Below are 20,437 nucleotides of genomic sequence, written 5' to 3'. Positions count from 1 at the left end.
AGTTGCCAAATACACTCCTTATATATATATGGGAAGGTAATAGCTCCAACTCTTTTCTACAGTGAAAACTGCAGGAACTTCAAACCGGCAATAGGAAACAGACTGAGACACTAGAGTATCAGTTTCCCTGCCACTCAATCCCTTTGTGCTAGATGATGGAACGTCTCTCCACATACTCTTTTCTGAGAGATAATTGTGTGTGAAAGCCGTTCTTCACCTAGCTTGTTGTGAACACAAAGTTTCTTTTTAATTGCAAACTCCACTCCTACATATATATGGGGCGGTACTAGCTCCAACTTAGTTTTACAGGGAAAACTGCAGGAAAATCAAACCAGCACTAAGAAACAGACTGAGAAACCAGAGTAACAGTTTCTCCTGCAACCCGATCCCTTTGTGCTAAATGAACGAATGTCTCTCCACATGCTCAGTTCTGAGTGTTAAGTGTTTGTTAAAGCCGTCGTTCACCTAGCTTGTTGGGAACACAAAGTCTCCTTTCAGTTGCAAACTCCTCTCCTTACATTTACATGGGGAGGTACATGCTCCTACTCGGTTTTCCAGTGAAAATTGCAGGAACTTCAAACTGGCACTAGGAAACAGACTGAGAAACCAGAGTAAAATTTTCTCCTGCAACCCGTTCCCTGTGTGCTAGATGAACGAATATTTCTCCACATGCTCAGTTCTGAGAGATAAGTGTGTGTGAAAGCCGTCCTTCAACTAGCCTGTTGCGAAAACAATGTTTCTATTCATTTGCAAACTCCAATCCATTCATATATAAGGGGAGGTACTAGCTCCAACTCGGTTTTACAGTGAAAACTGCAGGAACTTCCATCCGGCACTAGGAAACAGACTGAGAAACCAGATAAAAATTTCTCCTGCATCCCATTCCCAATGGGCTAGATGAATGAACTTCTCTCCACATGCTCAGATCTTAGTGATAAGTGTGTGTGAAAGCCGTCCTTAACCTAGCTTGTTGGGAAAACAAAGATTCTTTTAAGTTGCCACCTCCATTCCATACATATATATGGGAAGGTACTAGCTCCAAATCGGTTTTACAGTGAAAACTGCAGGAACTTCAAACCGGCACTAGGAAACAGACTGAGAAACCAGAGTAAAAGTTTCTCCTGCAACGCGTTCCCTTTGTGCTAATGAACGAACGTTTCTCCACATGCTCAGTTCTGAGAGATACGTATGTGTAAAAGCCGTCCTTCACCTAGCTTGTAGGTAAAACAAAGATACTTTTCAGGTGCCAACTCCACTCCGTACATATATATGGGGAGGTACTAGCTCCATCTCTGTTTTACAGTGAAAATTGCAAAACTTCATACCGGCACTAGGAAACAGAGTGAGAAACCAGAGTAAAGGTTTCCCCTTCAAACCGTTCCCTTTGTGCTAGATGAACGAATGTCTCTCCACATGCTCAGTTCTGAGAGGTAAGTGTGTGTGAAAGCCGTACTTCAGCTATCTTGTTGGGAACACAAAGTTTCTTATCAGTTGCAAACCCCAATCCATACATATATATGAGGTGGAACTACCTCCAACTCTGTTTTACAGTGAAAACTGCAGGAACTTCAAACCGGCACTAGGAAACAGACTGAGAAACCAAAGAAAAAGTTTCTCCTGCAACCCGATCACTTTGTGCTAAATGAACGAAAGTCTCTCCACATGCTCAGTTATGAGAGATATTTGTGTGTTAAAACCGCCCTTCACCTAACTTGTTGGGAACACAAAGACTCCTTTCACTTGCCAAATCCACTCCTTACATATATATGGGGAGGGTAATAGCTCCAACTCGGTTTTACAGTGAAAACTGCAGGAACTTCAAACCGGCAATAGGAAACAGACTGAGACACTAGAGTAACAGTTTCCCTGCCACTCGATCCCTTTGTGCTAGATGATGGAACGTCTCTCCACATGCTCTTTTCTGAGAGATAAATGTGTGTGAAAGCCGTCCTTCACCTAGCTTGTTTGGAACACAAAGTCTCTTTTCAGTTGCAAAAACTTCTCCATACATATATATGGGAGGTACAGGCTCCTACTCGGTTTTACAGTGAAAACTGCAAGAACTTCATACCGGCACTAGGAAACAGACTGAGAAACCAGAGTAAAATTTCTCCTGCAACCCGTTCCCTTTGTGCTAATGAACGAACGTCTCTCCACATGCTCAGTTCTGAGAGATAAGTGTGTGTGAAAGCCGTCCTTCACCTAGCTTGTTGTGAACACAAAGTTTCTTTTCAATTGCAAACTCCACTCCTACATATATATGGGGAGGTACTAGCTCCAACTCTGTTTTACAGGGAAAACTGCAGGAAAATCAAACCGGCACTAAGAAACAGACTGAGAAACCAGAGTAACAGTTTCTCCTGCAACCCGATCCCTTTGTGCTAAATGAACGAATGTCTCTCCACATGCTCAGTTGTGAGTGTTAAGTGTTTGTTAAAGCCGTCCTTCAACTAGCTTTTGGGAACACAAAGTCTCCTTTCAGTTGGAAACTCCTCTCCTTACATTTACATGGGGAGGTACAAGCTCCTACTCGGTTTTACAGTGAAAACTGCAGGAACTTCAAACCGGCACTAGGAAACAGACTGAGAAACCAGAGTAAAAGTTTCTCCTGCAACCCGATCAGTTTGTGCTAGATGAACGAAAGTCTCTCCACATGATAAGTTCTGAGAGTTATTTGTGTGTTAACGCCGCCCTTCACCTAACTTGTTGGGAACACAAAGACTCCTTTCATTTGCCAAATACACTCCTTATATATATATGGGAAGGTAATAGCTCCAACTCGGTTTTACAGTGAAAACTGCAGGAACTTCATACCGGCAATAGGAAACAGACTGAGACACTAGAGTAACAGTTTCCCTGCCAGTCGATCCCTTTGTGCTAGATGATGGAACGTCTCTCCACATGCTATTTTCTGAGAGATAAATGTGTGTGAAAGCCGTCCTTCACCTAGCTTGTTTGGAACACAAAATCTCTTTTCAGTTGCAAACACCTATCCATACATATATATGGGAGGTACAGGCTCCTACACGGTTTTACAGTGAAAACTGCAAGAACTTCATACCGGCACTAGGAAACAGACTGAGAAACCAGAGTAAAATTCTCCTGAAACCCGTTCCCTTTGTGCTAATGAACGAACGTCTCTCCACATGCTCAGTTCTGAGAGATAAGTGTGTGTGAAAGCCGTCCTTCACCTAGCTTGTTGTGAACACAAAGTTTCTTTTCAATTGCAAACTCCACTCCTACATATATATGGGGAGGTACAAGCTCCAACTCAGTTTTACAGAGAAAACTGCAGGAAAATCAAACCGGCACTAAGAAACAGACTGAGAAAACAGAGTAACAGATTCTCCTGCAACCCGATCCCTTTGTGCTAAATGAACGAATGTCTCTCCACATGCTCAGTTCTGAGTGTTAAGTGTTTGTTAAAGCCGTCCTTCACCTAGCTTGTTGGGAAAACAAAGTCTCCTTTCAGTTGCAAACTCCTCTCCTTACATTTACATGGGGAGGTACAAGCTCCTACACGGTTTTACAGTGAAAACTGCAGGAACTTCAAACCGGCAATAGGAAACAGACTGAGAAACCAGAGTAAAATTTTCCCCTGCAACCCGTTCCCTTTGTGCTAGATAAACGAATGTTTCTCCACATGCTCAGTTCTGAGAGATAAGTGTGTGTGAAAGCCGACCTTCAACTAGCCTGTTGCGAAAACAATGTTTCTATTCATTTGCAAACACCAATCCATTCATATATAAGGGGAGGTACTAGCTCCAACTCGGTTTTACAGTGAATACTTCAGGAACATCCAACCGGAACTAGGAAACAGACTGAGAAACCAGAGAAAAATTTCTCCTGCATCCCATTCCCATTGGGCTAGATGAACGAACTTCTCTCCACATGCTCAGTTCTGAGTGATACGTGTGTTTGAAAGCCGTCCTTCACGTAGCTTGTTGGGTAACAAAGTTTATTTTCATTTGCCAACACCACTCCATACATATATATTGGGAATTACCAGCTCCAACTCGGTTTTACAGTGAAAACTGTAGGAAATTCAAAAAGGCACCAGGAAACAGACTGAGAAACCAGAGTAATAGTTTAAACTGCAACCCGATCCCTTTTTGCTAGATGATCGAACGTCTCTCCACATGCTCATTTCTGAGAGAAAAATGTGTGTGAAAGCCGTCCTTCAGCTAGCCTGTTGGGAACCAAAGTCTCCTTTCATTTGCATGCTCCTCTCCATACATATATATGGGGAAGTACAAGCTCCTACTCGGTTTTACAGTGTAAACTGCAGGAACTTCATAACGGCACTAGGAAACAGACTGAGAAACCAGAGTAAAAGTTTCTCATGCAACCCGTTCCCTTTGTGCTAATGAACGAAAGTCTCTCCAAATGCTCAGTTCTGAGAGATATGTGTGTGTGAAAGCCGTCCTTCACCTAGCTTGTAGGGAAAACAAAGATACTTTTCAGGTGCCAACTGCAATCCGTACATATATATGGGTAGGTACTAGCTCCATCTCTGTTTTACAGTGAAAATTGCAAAACTTCAAACCGGCACTAGGAAACAGAGTGAGAAACTAGATTAAATGTTCCTCCTGCAAACCTTTCCCTTTGTGCTAGATGAACGAACGTCTCTCCACATGCTAAGTTCTGAGAGATAAGTGTGGCTGATAGCCGTCCTTCACCTACCTTTTTGGGAACACAAAGTCTCCTTTCAGTTGCAAATTAATCTCCATACATATATATGGGGAGGTTCTAGCTCCAAATCGGTTTTACAGTGAAAACTGCAGGAACTTCAAACCGGCACTGGGAAACAGAATGAGAAACCAGAATAAAATTTTCTCCTGCAAACCGTTACCTTTGTGCTAAATGAATGAACCTCTCTCCACATGCTCAGTTCTGAGAGATACATGTGTGTGAAAGCCGTACTTCAACTAGCTTGTTGGGAACATCAAGTTTCTTTTCAGGTGCTAACACCACTCCATATATATATATGGGGATGTACTATCTCCAACTCAGTTTTACAGTGAAAACTGCAGGAAATTCAAACCGGGACTAGGAAACAGACTGAGAAACCAGAGTAAAAGTTTCTCCTGCAACCCGATCACTTTGTGCAAGATGAACGAAAGTCTCTCCACATGCTCAGTTCTGAGAGTTATTTGTGTGTTAAAGCCGCCCTTCACCTAACTTGTTGGGAACACAAAGACTCCTTTCAGTTGCCAATACACTCCTTATATATATATGGGAAGGTAATAGCTCCAACTCGTTTCTACAGTGAAAACTGCAGGAACTTCAAACCGGCAATAGGAAACAGACTGAGACACTAGAGTATCAGTTTCCCTGCCACTCAATCCCTTTGTGCTAGATGATGGAACGTCTCTCCACATACTCTTTTCTGAGAGATAATTGTGTGTGAAAGCCGTTCTTCACCTAGCTTGTTGTGAACACAAAGTTTCTTTTTAATTGCAAACTCCACTCCTACATATATATGGGGCGGTACTAGCTCCAATTAGTTTTACAGGGAAAACTGCAGGAAAATCAAACCAGCACTAAGAAACAGACTGAGAAACCAGAGTAACAGTTTCTCCTGCAACCCGATCCCTTTGTGCTAAATGAACGAATGTCTCTCCACATGCTCAGTTCTGAGTGTTAAGTGTTTGTTAAAGCCGTCGTTCACCTAGCTTGTTGGGAACACAAAGTCTCCTTTCAGTTGCAAACTCCTCTCCTTACATTTACATGGGGAGGTACATGCTCCTACTCGGTTTTCCAGTGAAAATTGCAGGAACTTCAAACTGGCACTAGGAAACAGACTGAGAAACCAGAGTAAAATTTTCTCCTGCAACCCGTTCCCTGTGTGCTAGATGAACGAATATTTCTCCACATGCTCAGTTCTGAGAGATAAGTGTGTGTGAAAGCCGTCCTTCAACTAGCCTGTTGCGAAAACAATGTTTCTATTCATTTGCAAACTCCAATCCATTCATATATAAGGGGAGGTACTAGCTCCAACTCGGTTTTACAGTGAAAACTGCAGGAACTTCCATCCGGCACTAGGAAACAGACTGAGAAACCAGATAAAAATTTCTCCTGCATCCCATTCCCAATGGGCTAGATGAATGAACTTCTCTCCACATGCTCAGATCTTAGTGATAAGTGTGTGTGAAAGCCGTCCTTAACCTAGCTTGTTGGGAAACAAAGTTTATTTTCATTTGCCAACTCCACTCCATACATATATATGGGGAAGTACCAGCTCCAACTCGGTTTTACAGTGAAAAATGTAGGAACTACAAAAAGGCACTAGGAAACAGACTGAGAAACCAGAGTAAAAGTTTAAACTGCAACCCGGTCCCTTTTTGCTAGATGATCGAACGTCTCTCCACATGCTCATTTCTGAGAGATAAATGTGTGTGAAAGCCGTCCTTCAGCTAGCCTGTTGGGAACCAAAGTCTCCTTTCATTTGCATGCTCCTCTCCATACATATATATGGGGAAATACAAGCTCCTACGTGGTTTTACAGTGTAAACTGCAGGAACTTCATAACGGCACTAGGAAACAGACTGAGGAACCAGAGTAAAAGTTTCTCATGCAACCCGTTCCCTTTGTGCTAATGAACGAAAGTCTCTCCAAATGCTCAGTTCTGAGATATATGTGTGTGTGAAAGCCGTCCTTCATCTAGATTGTAGGGAAAACAAAGATACTTTACAGGTGCCAACTCAACTCTGTACATATATATGGGGAGGTACTAGCTCCACCTCTGTTTTACAGTGAAAATTGCAAAACTTCAAACCGGCACTAGGAAACAGAGTGAGAAACTAGAGTAAAGGTTCCTCCTGCAACACTTTCCCTTTGTGCTAGATGAACGAACGTCTCTCCACATGCTAAGTTCTGAGAGATTAGTGTGGGTGAAAGCCGTCCTTCACCTACCATTTTGGGAACACAAAGTTTCTTTTCATGTGCAATCCCCAATCCATACATATATAAGGGGAAGTACTACCTCCAACTCGGTTTTACAGTGAAAACTGCAGGAACTTCAAACCAGCACTAGGAAACAGACTGAGAAACCAGAGTAAAAGTTTCTCCTGCAACCCAATCCCTTTTTGCTAGATGAACGAACGTCTCTCCACATGCTCAGTTCTGAGACATAATTGTGTGTGAAAGCCTTCCTTCACCTAGCTTGTTGGGAACACAAGGTTTCTTTTCAGTTGCAAACTATTATCCATATATATATATGGGGTGGTAGAAGCTCAAACTCGGTTTTACGTGAAAACTGCAGGAACTTCAAACCGGCACTGGGAAACAGACTGAGAATCAAAAGTAAAAATTTCACCTGCAATCCGTTCCATTTGTGCGAGATGAACGAACGTCTCTCCACATGCTAAGTTGTGATAGATAAGTGTGTGTGAAGGCCGAATTTAACGTAGGTTGTTGGGAACACAAAGTCTCCTTTAAGTTGCAAATTCCTCTCCATACATATATATGCGGAGGTACTAGCTCCAAAACGGTTTTACAGTGAAAACTGCAGGAACTTCAAACCGGCACTAGGAAACAGACTGAGAAACCAGAGTAAAAGTTTCTCCTGGAACCCGATACCGTTTTGCTAGATGAACGAACGTCTCGCCACATGCTCAGTTCTGAGAGATACATGTGTGTGAAAGCTGAACTTCACCTAGCTTGTTGGGAGCACAAAGATTCTTTTCAGGTGCTAACTCCACTCCATAAATATATATGGGGATGTACTACCTCCAACTCAGTTTTACACTGAAAACTGCAGGAACTTCATACCGGCACAAGGAAACAGACTGAGAAACCAGAGTAACAGTTTCTCCTGCAACCGGATCCCTTTGTGCTAGATGAACGAAAGTCTCACCACATGCTCAGTTCTGAGAGTTATTTGTGTGTTAAAGCCGTCCTTCACCTAACTTGTTGGGAACACAAAGACTCCTTTCAGTTTCAAAATCCACTCCTTACATATATATGGGGAGGTAATAGCTCCAAGTCGTTTTTACAGTAAAAACTGCAGGAACTTCAAACCGGCTATAGGAAACAGACTGAGACACTAGAGTAACAGTTTCCCTGCCACTCGATCCCTTTGTGCTAGTTGAACGAATGTCTCTCCACATGCTCAGTTCTGAGAGATAAGAGTTTGAATGCCGTACTTCACCTAGCTTGTTGGGAAAACAATGTTTCTTTTCAGTTGCCAACTCCAATGCATACATATATATGGGGAGGTACTAGCTCCAACTCGGTTTTACAGTGAAAACTGCAGGAACTTCAAACCGGCACTAGGAAACAGACTGAGAAACCAGAGAATAAATTTCTCCTGCAACCCATTCCCAATTTCTAGATGAAAGAACGTCTCTCCACATGCTCAGTTCTGAGAGATAATTGTGTGTGAAAGCCGACCTTCACACAGTTTGTAGGGAAAACAAAGATTCTTTTCAGTTTCCAACGCCACTCCATATATATATATGGGGAAGTACTAACTCCAAATAGTTTTTACAGTGAAAACTGCAGGAACTTCAAACCGGCACTAGGAAACAGACTGAGAAACCAGAGTAAAAGTTTTTCCTGCAATCAGTTCCATTTGTGCTAGATTAACGAACATCTCTCCACATGCTTAGTTCTGTGAGATAAGTGTGTGTGAAATCCGTCCTTCACCTAGCTTGTTGGGAACACAAGGTATCTTTTCAGTTGCAAACTCCTATCCATATATATATATGGGATGGTAGAAGCTCCAACTCGGTTTTACAGTGAAAACTGCAGGAACTTCAAACCGGCACTAGGAAACAGACTGAGAAACCAGAGTAAAAGTTACTCCTGGAAACCAATCCGTTTTTGCTAGATGAACGAACGTCTCTCCACATGCTCAGTTCTGAGAGATAAGTGTGTGTGAATGCATTCCTACACCTAGCTTGTTGACAACACAGTTTCTTTTCAGGTGCCAACTCCACTCAATACATATATATGCGGAGGTAAAAGCTCCAAATCGGTTTTACAGTGAAAACTGCAGGAACGACACACCGGCACAGGTAAAAAGACTGTGAAACCAGAGTAAAAGTTTCTCCTGCAAACCGTTCCCTTTGTGCTATATGAAAGAACGTCTCTCCACATGCTCATTTCTGAGAGATAAATGTGTGTGAAAGCCTTCCTTCAACTAATATGTTGGGAAGACAAAGTTTCATTTCTGTTGCAAACTGCAATCCATATATATATATGGGGAGATACTAGTTCCAAACAGGTTTTACTGTGAAAACTGCAGGAACCTCAAAACTGCACTAGGAAACGGACTGAGAAACCAGAGTAAAAGTTTCTCTTGCAACACGTTCCCTTTGTGCTAGATGAACGAACGTCTCTCCACATGCTCAGTTGTGAGAGATAAGTGTGTGTGAAAGCTGTCCTTCACCTAGCTTTTTGGGAACACAAAATTTCTTTTCATATGCCAACTCCACTCCATACATATATATGTGGAGATAATTTCTCCAACTCGGTTTTACGGTGAAAACTGCAGGAACCTCAAAACGGCACTAGGAAACAGACTGAGAAACCAGTGTAAAAGTTTCTCTTGCAACACGTTCCCTTTGTGCTAGATGAACGAACATCTCTCCACATGCTCAGTTCTGAGAGATGAATGTGTGTGAAAGCCGTTCTTCAGCTAGCTTGTTGGGAACAGAAAGTCTCCGTTAAGTTGCAAACACCTCTCCTTATATATATATGGGCATGTACAAGCCCCAACTCGATTTTACAGTGAAAATTGCAGGAACTTCAAACCGGCAGTAAGAAACAGAGAGAGATACCAGAGTAAAAGTTTCTACTGCAACCCGTTCCCTTTGTGCTATATGAACGAACGTCTCTCCACATGCTCATTTCTGAGACATAAGTGTGTGTGAAAGCCTTCTTTCACATAGCTTGTTGGGAACACAAAGTTTCTTTTCAGTTGCAAACTCCTATCCATACATATATATTGGGTGGTAGAATCTCCAACTCGGTTTTACAGTGAAAACTGCAGGAACTTCAAACCGGCACTAGGAAATAGACTGAGAAACAAAAGTAAAATTTGTCCTGCAAACCGTTCCATTTGGGCTAGATGAACGAAATTTTCTCCACACGCAAAGTTCTGAGATATATGTGTGTGTGATGGCCGTATTTAACGTAGCTTTTTGGAATACAAAGTCTCCTTTCAGATGAAAATTTCTCTCCATACATGTACATGGGGAAGTACTATCTCCAAATCTGTTTTACAGTGAAAACTGCAGGAACTTCAAACCGGCACTAGGAAACAGACTGAGAAACCAGAGTAAAAGTTTCTCCTCCAACCCGTTCCCTTTTTGCTAGATGAATGATAGTCTCTAAACATTCGCAGTACTGAGAGATAAGTGTGTGTGAAAGCCGCCCATCACCTAGCTTGTTGGGAACACAAAGTTTCTTTTCATGTGCAAACTCCACACCATAAAAATATATGGGGAGGTAATAACACCAACTCGGTTTTATAGTGTAAACTGCAGGAACTTCAAACCGGCACTAGGAAACAGTCTGAGAAACCAGAGTAAAAGTTTCTCCTGCAACCCGTTCCCTTTGTGCTAGATGAACGAATGTCTCTCCAAATGCTCATTTCTGAGAGAAAAATTTGTGTGAAAGACGTCCTTCACCTGTCTTGTTGGGAACATAAAGTTTCCTTTAAGTTGCAAACTCCGCTCAATATATATATATGGGGAGGAACTATCTCCAACTCGGTTTTACAGTTAAAACTGCAGGAACTTCTAATCGGCACTAGGAAACAGACTGAGAAACCAGAGTAAAAGTTTCTCTTGCAACCCGTTCCCTTTTTGTTAGATGAACGAACGACTCCCCAAATGCTCAGTTCTGAGAGATAAGTGTGTGTGAATACAGTCCTACACTAACTTGTTGACAACACAGTTTCTTTTCAGGTGCCAACTGCACTCCATACATATATATGGGGTGGTAATAGCTCCAACTCGGTTTTACAGTGAAAACTGCAGGAACGACAAACCGGCACTAGTAAACAGACTGTGAAAGAAGAGTTAAAGTTTCTCCTGCAAACCATTCCCTTTGTGCTAGATGAATGAACGTCTCTCCACATGCTCAGTTCTGAGAGATAAATGTGTGTGAAAGCCTTCCTTCAACTAGTATGTTGGGAAGACAAAGTTTCATTTCTGTTGTAAACTGCAATCCATATATATATGGGGAGTTACTAGCCCCAAATCGGTTTTACTGTGAAAACTGCATGAACCTCAAACCGGCACGAGGAAACAGACTGAGATACCAGTGTAAAAGGTTCTCTTGCAACACGTTCCCTTTGTTCTAGATGAACGAACGCCTCTCCACATGCTCAGTTCTGAGAGATGAATCTGTGTGGAAACCAGCCTTCAGCTAGCGTGTTGGGAAAACAAAGTCTCCGTTAAGATGCAAACTCCTCTCCTTACATATATATGGGGATGTACAAGCTCCAAATCGTTTTTACAGTGAAAATTGCAGGAACTTCAAACCGGCAGTAGGAGACAGACTGAGAAACCAGAGTAAAATGTTCTCTTGCATCACGTTCCCTTTGTGCTAGATGAACGAACGTCTCTCCACATGCTCAGTTCTGAGAGATAAGTGTGTGTGAAAGCTGTCCTTCAACTAGCTTTTTGGGAACACAAAATTTCTTTTCATGTGCTAACTACACTCCATACATATATATGGGTAGATAATATATCCAACTCGGTTTTACAATGAAAACTGCAGGAACCTCAAACCGGCACTAGGAAACAGACTGAGAAACCAGAGTAAAAGTTTCTCCAGCAAACCGTTCAATTTGTGCTAGATGAACGAAAGTCTATCCACATGCTCATATCTGAGAGATGAATGTGTGTGAAAGCCGTCCTTCAGCTAGCTTGTTGGGAACACAAAGTCTCCGTTAAGATGCAAACTCCTCTCCTTACATATATATGGGGATGTACAAGCTCCAGCTCGATTTTACAGTGAAAATTGCAGGAACATCAAACAGGCACTAAGAAACAGACTGAGAATCCAGAGTAAAAGTTTCTCCTGCAACCCGTTCACTTTGTGCTAGATGAACGAACGTCTCTCCACATGCTCAGTTCTGAGAGTTAAGTGTGTGTGACAGCCGTCCTTCACCTAGCTTGTTGGGAACACAAAGTCTCCTTTCAGATGCAAAATCCACACCATACATATATATGGGGAGGTACTAGCTCCAAGTCGGTTTTACAGTGAAAATTGCAGGAACTTCATATCGGCACAAGGAAATATACTGAGAAACCAGAATAAAAGTTTCTCCTACAACACATTCCCATTGTGCTAGATGAACGAACGTCTCTCCAAATGCACAGTTCTGAGAGATAAGTGTGTGTGAAAGCCGTTCTTCACATAACTAGTTGGGAACACAAAGTCTCCTTTCAGATGCAAATTCCACACCATACATATATATGGGGAGGTAATAGCTCCAAGTCGGTTTTACAGTGAAAAGTGCAGGAACTTCAAATCGGCACTAAGAAACAGACTGAGAAACCAGGATAAGTTTCTCCTGCAACACATTCCCATTGTGCTAGATGAACGAACGTCTCTCCACGTGCTCAGTTCTTAGAGAAAATTGTGTATGAAAGCCGTCCTTAACCTAGCTTGTTGCGAACACATAGTTTCTTTTAAGTTGCCAACGCCACTCCATACATATATATGGGGAGGTACTAGCTCCAACTCGGTTTTACAGTGAAAACTGCAGGAACTTCAAACCGGCACTAGGAAACAGACAGATAAACCAGAGTAAAAGTTTCCCCTGCAAACCGTTCCCTTTGTGCTAGATGAACGAACGTCTCTCCAGATGCTCAGTTCTGAGAGATAAGTGTGTGTGAAAGCCGTCCTTCACCTAGCTTGTTGGGAACACAAAGTTTATTTCAGTTGCAAACTCCACTCCTTACATATATATAGGGAGGTACGAGCTCCAACTCGGTTTTACAGTGAAAACTGCAGGATCTTCAAACCGGCACTAAGAAACAGACCGAGAAACCAGAGTAAAAGTTTCTCCTGCAATCCGATCCATTTGTGCTAGATGAATGAACGTCTCTCCACATGCTCATTTCTGAGAGATAAGTGTGTGTGAAAGCCGTCCTTCACCTAGCTTGTTGGGAACACAAAGTTTATTTCAGTTGCAAACTCCACTCCATACATATATAAGGGGAGGTACCAGCTCCAACTCGATTTTACAGTGAAAACTGCAGGAACTTCAAACCGGCACTAGGAAACAGACAGATAAACCAGAGTAAAAGTTTCCCCTGCAAACCGTTCCCTTTGTGCTAGATGAACGAACGTCTCTCCAGATGCTCAGTTCTGAGAGATAAGTGTGTGTGAAAGCCGTCCTTCACCTAGCTTGTTGGGAACACAAAGTTTATTTCAGTTGCAAACTCCACTCCTTACATATATATAGGGAGGTACGAGCTCCAACTCGGTTTTAAGGTGGAAACTGCAGGAACTTCAAACCGGCACTAGGAAACAGACAGATAAACCTGAGTAAAGTTTCTCCTGCAAACCGTTCCCTTTGTGCTAGATGAACGAAAGTCTCTCCTCATGCTCAGTTCTGAGAGATAAGTGTGTGTGAAAGCCGTCCTTCACCTAGATTGTTAGGAACACAAAGTTTCTTTTCAGTTGCAAACTCCACTCCATACATATATATCGGGAGGTACTAGCTCCATCACGGTTTTACAGTGAAAATTGCAGGAACTTCAAACCGGCACTAGGAAACAGACTGAGAAACCAGAGTAAAAGTTCCCCTGCAACCCGTTCCATTTGTGCTAGATGAACGAACGTCTCTCCACATGCTCAGTTCTGAGAGATAAGTGTGTGTGAAAGCCGTCCTTCACCTAGCTTGTTGGGAACACAAAGTTTATTTCAGTTGCAAACTCCAATCCATACATATATATGGGGAGGTACGAGCTCCAACTCGGTTTTACAGTGAAAACTGCAGGAACTTCAAACCGGCACTAGGAAACAGACAGAGAATCCAGAGTAAAAGTTTCTCTTGCAACCCATTCCATTTGTGCTAGATGAACGAACGTCTCTCCACATGCTCAGTTCTGAGAGATAAGTGTGTGTGAAAGCCGTCTTTCACCTAGCTTGTTGGGAACACAATGTTTCTTTCACTTTCAAACTCCACTCCATACATATATATTTGGAGGTATGAGCTCCAACACGGGATTACAGTGAAAACTGCAGGAAATTCAAACCGGCACACAAAAGAGACTGAGAAACCAGAGAAAAAGTTTCTCCTGCAACCCGTTCCATTTGTGCTAGATGAACGAACGTCTCTCCACATGCTCAGTTCTGAGAGATAAGTGTGTGTGAAAGCCGTTGTTCACCTAGCTTGTTGGGAACACAGTTTCTTTTCAGGTGCAACCTCCACTCCATACATATATATGGGGAGGTACGAGCTCCAACACGGGTTTACAGTGAAAACTGCAGAAATTTCAAACCGGCACTAGGAAACAGACTGAGAAACCAGAGTAAAAGTTTCTCTTGCAACCCGTTTCTTTTTGCTAGATGAACGATCGTCTCTCCACATTCTCAATTCTGAGAGATAAGTGTGTGTGAGCCGTCCTTCACCTAGCTTGTTGGAAATACAAATTTTCTTTTCACTTGAAAACTCCACTCCATACATATATATGGGGAGGTACGAGCTCCAACTCGTTTTACAGTGAAAACTCCAGGATCTTCAAACCATCCCTAGGAAACAGACTGAGAAACCAGAGTAAAACTTTCTCCTGCAACCAGTTGCATTTGTGCTAGATGAACGAACGTCTCTCCACATGCACAGTTCTGAGAGATAAGTGTGTGTGAAAGCCGTCCTTCACCTAGCTTGTTGGGAACACAAAGTTTCTTTTCAGTTGCAAACTCCACTCCATGCATATGTATGGGGAGGTACAAGCTCCAACTCGGTTTTACAGTGAAAACTGTAGGAACTTTAAACCGGCACTAGGAAACAGACTGAGAAAACAGAGTAAAAGTTTCTCCTGCTAGCCGTTCCATTTGTGCTAGATGAACGAACTTCTCTCCACATGCTCAGTTCTGAGATATATGTGTGTGTGAAAGCCGTCCTTCACCTAGCTTGTTAAGAACACAAACTTTCTTATCAGTTGCAAACTCCACTCCATACATATATATTTGGAGGTACGAGCTCCAACTCGGTTTTACAGTGAAAACTGCAGGAACTTCTATCCGCCACTAGGAAACAGACTGAGAAACCAGAGTAAAATTCTCTCTAGCATCCCGTTTACTTTGTGCTACATGAACGAACGTCTCTCCACATGCTCAGTTCTGAGAAATAAGTGTGTGTGAAAGCCGTTCTTCAACTAGCTTGTTGGGAACACAAAATTCCTTTTCAGTTGCAAACTCCACTCCATACATATATACGGGGAGGTACTATCTCCAACTCGGTTTTACAGTGAAAACTGCAAGAACTTCAAACCGGCACTAGGAAAAAGACACAGAAACCAGAGTAAAAGTTTCTCCTGCAAACACTTCCCTTTTTGATAGATGAACGAACGTCTCTCCACATGCTCAGTTCTGAGGGATAAGTGTGTGTGAAAACCGTCCTTCACCAAGCTTGTTGGGAACACAGTTTCTTTTCAGGTGCAACCTCCACTCCATACATATATATGGGGAGGTACGAGTTCCAACTAAGTTTTACAGTGAAAACTGCAGAAACTTCAAACCGGCACTAGGAAACAGACTGAGAAATCAGAGTAAAAGATTCACTTGCATTCCCGTTTATTTGTGCTAGATTAATGAACGTCTCTCCACATGCTGAGTACTCAGAGATAAGTGTGTGTGAAAGCCGTCCTTCACCTAGCTTGTTTAGAACACAAAGTTACTTTACACTTGCAAACTCCACTCCATACATATATAAGGGGAGGTACTAGCTCCAACTCCGTTTTACAGTGAAAACTGCAGGAGCTTCAAACCGGCACTAGGAAACAGACTGAGAAACCAGAGTAAAAGTTTCTCCTGCAACACGTTCCCTTTGTGCTAGATGAACGAACGTCTCTCCACATGCTCAGTTGTGAGAGATAAGTGTGTGTGAAAGCTGTCCTTCACCTAGCTTTTTGGGAACACAAAATTTCTTTTCATATGCCAACTCCACTCCATACATATATATGTGGAGATAATTTCTCCAACTCGGTTTTACGGTGAAAACTGCAGGAACCTCAAAACGGCACTAGGAAACAGACTGAGAAACCAGTGTAAAAGTTTCTCTTGCAACACGTTCCCTTTGTGCTAGATGAACGAACATCTCTCCACATGCTCAGTTCTGAGAGATGAATGTGTGTGAAAGCCGTTCTTCAGCTAGCTTGTTGGGAACAGAAAGTCTCCGTTAAGTTGCAAACACCTCTCCTTATATATATATGGGCATGTACAAGCCCCAACTCGATTTTACAGTGAAAATTGCAGGAACTTCAAACCGGCAGTAAGAAACAGAGAGAGATACCAGAGTAAAAGTTTCTACTGCAACCCGTTCCCTTTGTGCTATATGAACGAACGTCTCTCCACATGCTCATTTCTGAGACATAAGTGTGTGTGAAAGCCTTCCTTCACATAGCTTGTTGGGAACACAAAGTTTCTTTTCAGTTGCAAACTCCTATCCATACATATATATTGGGTGGTAGAATCTCCAACTCGGTTTTACAGTGAAAACTGCAGGAACTTCAAACCGGCACTAGGAAATAGACTGAGAAACAAAAGTAAAATTTGTCCTGCAAACCGTTCCATTTGGGCTAGATGAACGAAATTTTCTCCACACGCAAAGTTCTGAGATATATGTGTGTGTGATGGCCGTATTTAACGTAGCTTTTTGGAATACAAAGTCTCCTTTCAGATGAAAATTTCTCTCCATACATGTACATGGGGAAGTACTATCTCCAAATCTGTTTTACAGTGAAAACTGCAGGAACTTCAAACCGGCACTAGGAAACAGACTGAGAAACCAGAGTAAAAGTTTCTCCTCCAACCCGTTCCCTTTTTGCTAGATGAATGATAGTCTCTAAACATTCGCAGTACTGAGAGATAAGTGTGTGTGAAAGCCGCCCATCACCTAGCTTGTTGGGAACACAAAGTTTCTTTTCATGTGCAAACTCCACACCATAAAAATATATGGGGAGGTAATAACACCAACTCGGTTTTATAGTGTAAATTGCAGGAACTTCAAACCGGCACTAGGAAACAGTCTGAGAAACCAGAGTAAAAGTTTCTCCTGCAACCCGTTCCCTTTGTGCTAGATGAACGAATGTCTCTCCAAATGCTCATTTCTGAGAGAAAAATTTGTGTGAAAGACGTCCTTCACCTGTCTTGTTGGGAACATAAAGTTTCCTTTAAGTTGCAAACTCCGCTCAATATATATATATGGGGAGGAACTATCTCCAACTCGGTTTTACAGTTAAAACTGCAGGAACTTCTAATCGGCACTAGGAAACAGACTGAGAAACCAGAGTAAAAGTTTCTCTTGCAACCCGTTCCCTTTTTGTTAGATGAACGAACGACTCCCCAAATGCTCAGTTCTGAGAGATAAGTGTGTGTGAATACAGTCCTACACTAACTTGTTGACAACACAGTTTCTTTTCAGGTGCCAACTGCACTCCATACATATATATGGGGTGGTAATAGCTCCAACTCGGTTTTACAGTGAAAACTGCAGGAACGACAAACCGGCACTAGTAAACAGACTGTGAAAGAAGAGTTAAAGTTTCTCCTGCAAACCATTCCCTTTGTGCTAGATGAATGAACGTCTCTCCACATGCTCAGTTCTGAGAGATAAATGTGTGTGAAAGCCTTCCTTCAACTAGTATGTTGGGAAGACAAAGTTTCATTTCTGTTGTAAACTGCAATCCATATATATATATGGGGAGTTACTAGCCCCAAATCGGTTTTACTGTGAAAACTGCATGAACCTCAAACCGGCACGAGGAAACAGACTGAGATACCAGTGTAAAAGGTTCTCTTGCAACACGTTCCCTTTGTTCTAGATGAACGAACGTCTCTCCACATGCTCAGTTCTGAGAGATGAATCTGTGTGGAAACCAGCCTTCAGCTAGCGTGTTGGGAAAACAAAGTCTCCGTTAAGATGCAAACTCCTCTCCTTACATATATATGGGGATGTACAAGCTCCAAATCGTTTTTACAGTGAAAATTGCAGGAACTTCAAACCGGCAGTAGGAGACAGACTGAGAAACCAGAGTAAAATGTTCTCTTGCATCACGTTCCCTTTGTGCTAGATGAACGAACGTCTCTCCACATGCTCAGTTCTGAGAGATAAGTGTGTGTGAAAGCTGTCCTTCAACTAGCTTTTTGGGAACACAAAATTTCTTTTCATGTGCTAACTACACTCCATACATATATATGGGTAGATAATATATCCAACTCGGTTTTACAATGAAAACTGCAGGAACCTCAAACCAGCACTAGGAAACAGACTGAGAAACCAGAGTAAAAGTTTCTCCAGCAAACCGTTCAATTTGTGCTAGATGAACGAAAGTCTATCCACATGCTCATATCTGAGAGATGAATGTGTGTGAAAGCCGTCCTTCAGCTAGCTTGTTGGGAACACAAAGTCTCCGTTAAGATGCAAACACCTCTCCTTACATATATATGGGGATGTACAAGCTCCAGCTCGATTTTACAGTGAAATTGCAGGAACATCAAACAGGCACTAAGAAACAGACTGAGAATCCAGAGTAAAAGTTTCTCCTGCAACCCGTTCACTTTGTGCTAGATGAACGAACGTCTCTCCACATGCTCAGTTCTGAGAGTTAAGTGTGTGTGAAAGCCGTCCTTCACCTAGCTTGTTAGGAACACAAAGTCTCCTTTCAGATGCAAAATCCACACCATACATATATATGGGGAGGTACTAGCTCCAAGTCGGTTTTACAGTGAAAATTGCAGGAACTTCATATCGGCACAAGGAAATATACTGAGAAACCAGAATAAAAGTTTCTCCTACAACACATTCCCATTGTGCTAGATGAACGAACGTCTCTCCAAATGCACAGTTCTGAGAGATAAGTGTGTGTGAAAGCCGTTCTTCACATAACTAGTTGGGAACACAAAGTCTCCTTTCAGATGCAAATTCCACACCATACATATATATGGGGAGGTAATAGCTCCAAGTCGGTTTTACAGTGAAAAGTGCAGGAACTTCAAATCGGCACTAAGAAACAGACTGAGAAACCAGGATAAGTTTCTCCTGCAACACATTCCCATTGTGCTAGATGAACGAACGTCTCTCCACGTGCTCAGTTCTTAGAGAAAATTGTGTATGAAAGCCGTCCTTAACCTAGCTTGTTGCGAACACATAGTTTCTTTTAAGTTGCCAACGCCACTCCATACATATATATGGGGAGGTACTAGCTCCAACTCGGTTTTACAGTGAAAACTGCAGGAACTTCAAACCGGCACTAGGAAACAGACAGATAAACCAGAGTAAAAGTTTCCCCTGCAAACCGTTCCCTTTGTGCTAGATGAACGAACGTCTCTCCAGATGCTCAGTTCTGAGAGATAAGTGTGTGTGAAAGCCGTCCTTCACCTAGCTTGTTGGGAACACAAAGTTTATTTCAGTTGCAAACTCCACTCCTTACATATATATAGGGAGGTACGAGCTCCAACTCGGTTTTACAGTGAAAACTGCAGGATCTTCAAACCGGCACTAAGAAACAGACCGAGAAACCAGAGTAAAAGTTTCTCCTGCAATCCGATCCATTTGTGCTAGATGAATGAACGTCTCTCCACATGCTCATTTCTGAGAGATAAGTGTGTGTGAAAGCCGTCCTTCACCTAGCTTGTTGGGAACACAAAGTTTATTTCAGTTGCAAACTCCACTCCATACATATATAAGGGGAGGTACCAGCTCCAACTCGATTTTACAGTGAAAACTGCAGGAACTTCAAACCGGCACTAGGAAACAGACAGATAAACCAGAGTAAAAGTTTCCCCTGCAAACCGTTCCCTTTGTGCTAGATGAACGAACGTCTCTCCAGATGCTCAGTTCTGAGAGATAAGTGTGTGTGAAAGCCGTCCTTCACCTAGCTTGTTGGGAACACAAAGTTTATTTCAGTTGCAAACTCAACTCCTTACATATATATAGGGAGGTACGAGCTCCTACTCGGTTTTAAGGTGGAAACTGCAGGAACTTCAAACCGGCACTAGGAAACAGACAGATAAACCTGAGTAAAGTTTCTCCTGCAAACCGTTCCCTTTGTGCTAGATGAACGAAAGTCTCTCCTCATGCTCAGTTCTGAGAGATAAGTGTGTGTGAAAGCCGTCCTTCACCTAGATTGTTAGGAACACAAAGTTTCTTTTCAGTTGCAAACTCCACTCCATACATATATATCGGGAGGTACTAGCTCCATCACGGTTTTACAGTGAAAATTGCAGGAACTTCAAACCGGCACTA

This window comes from Camelus ferus, chromosome 3, assembly GCF_009834535.1.
Source record: "Camelus ferus isolate YT-003-E chromosome 3, BCGSAC_Cfer_1.0, whole genome shotgun sequence".
NCBI classification, from domain to species: domain Eukaryota; kingdom Metazoa; phylum Chordata; class Mammalia; order Artiodactyla; family Camelidae; genus Camelus; species Camelus ferus.
The sequence above is the reverse complement of the archived record's forward strand: the minus strand, read 5'-3'. Positions refer to the sequence as shown.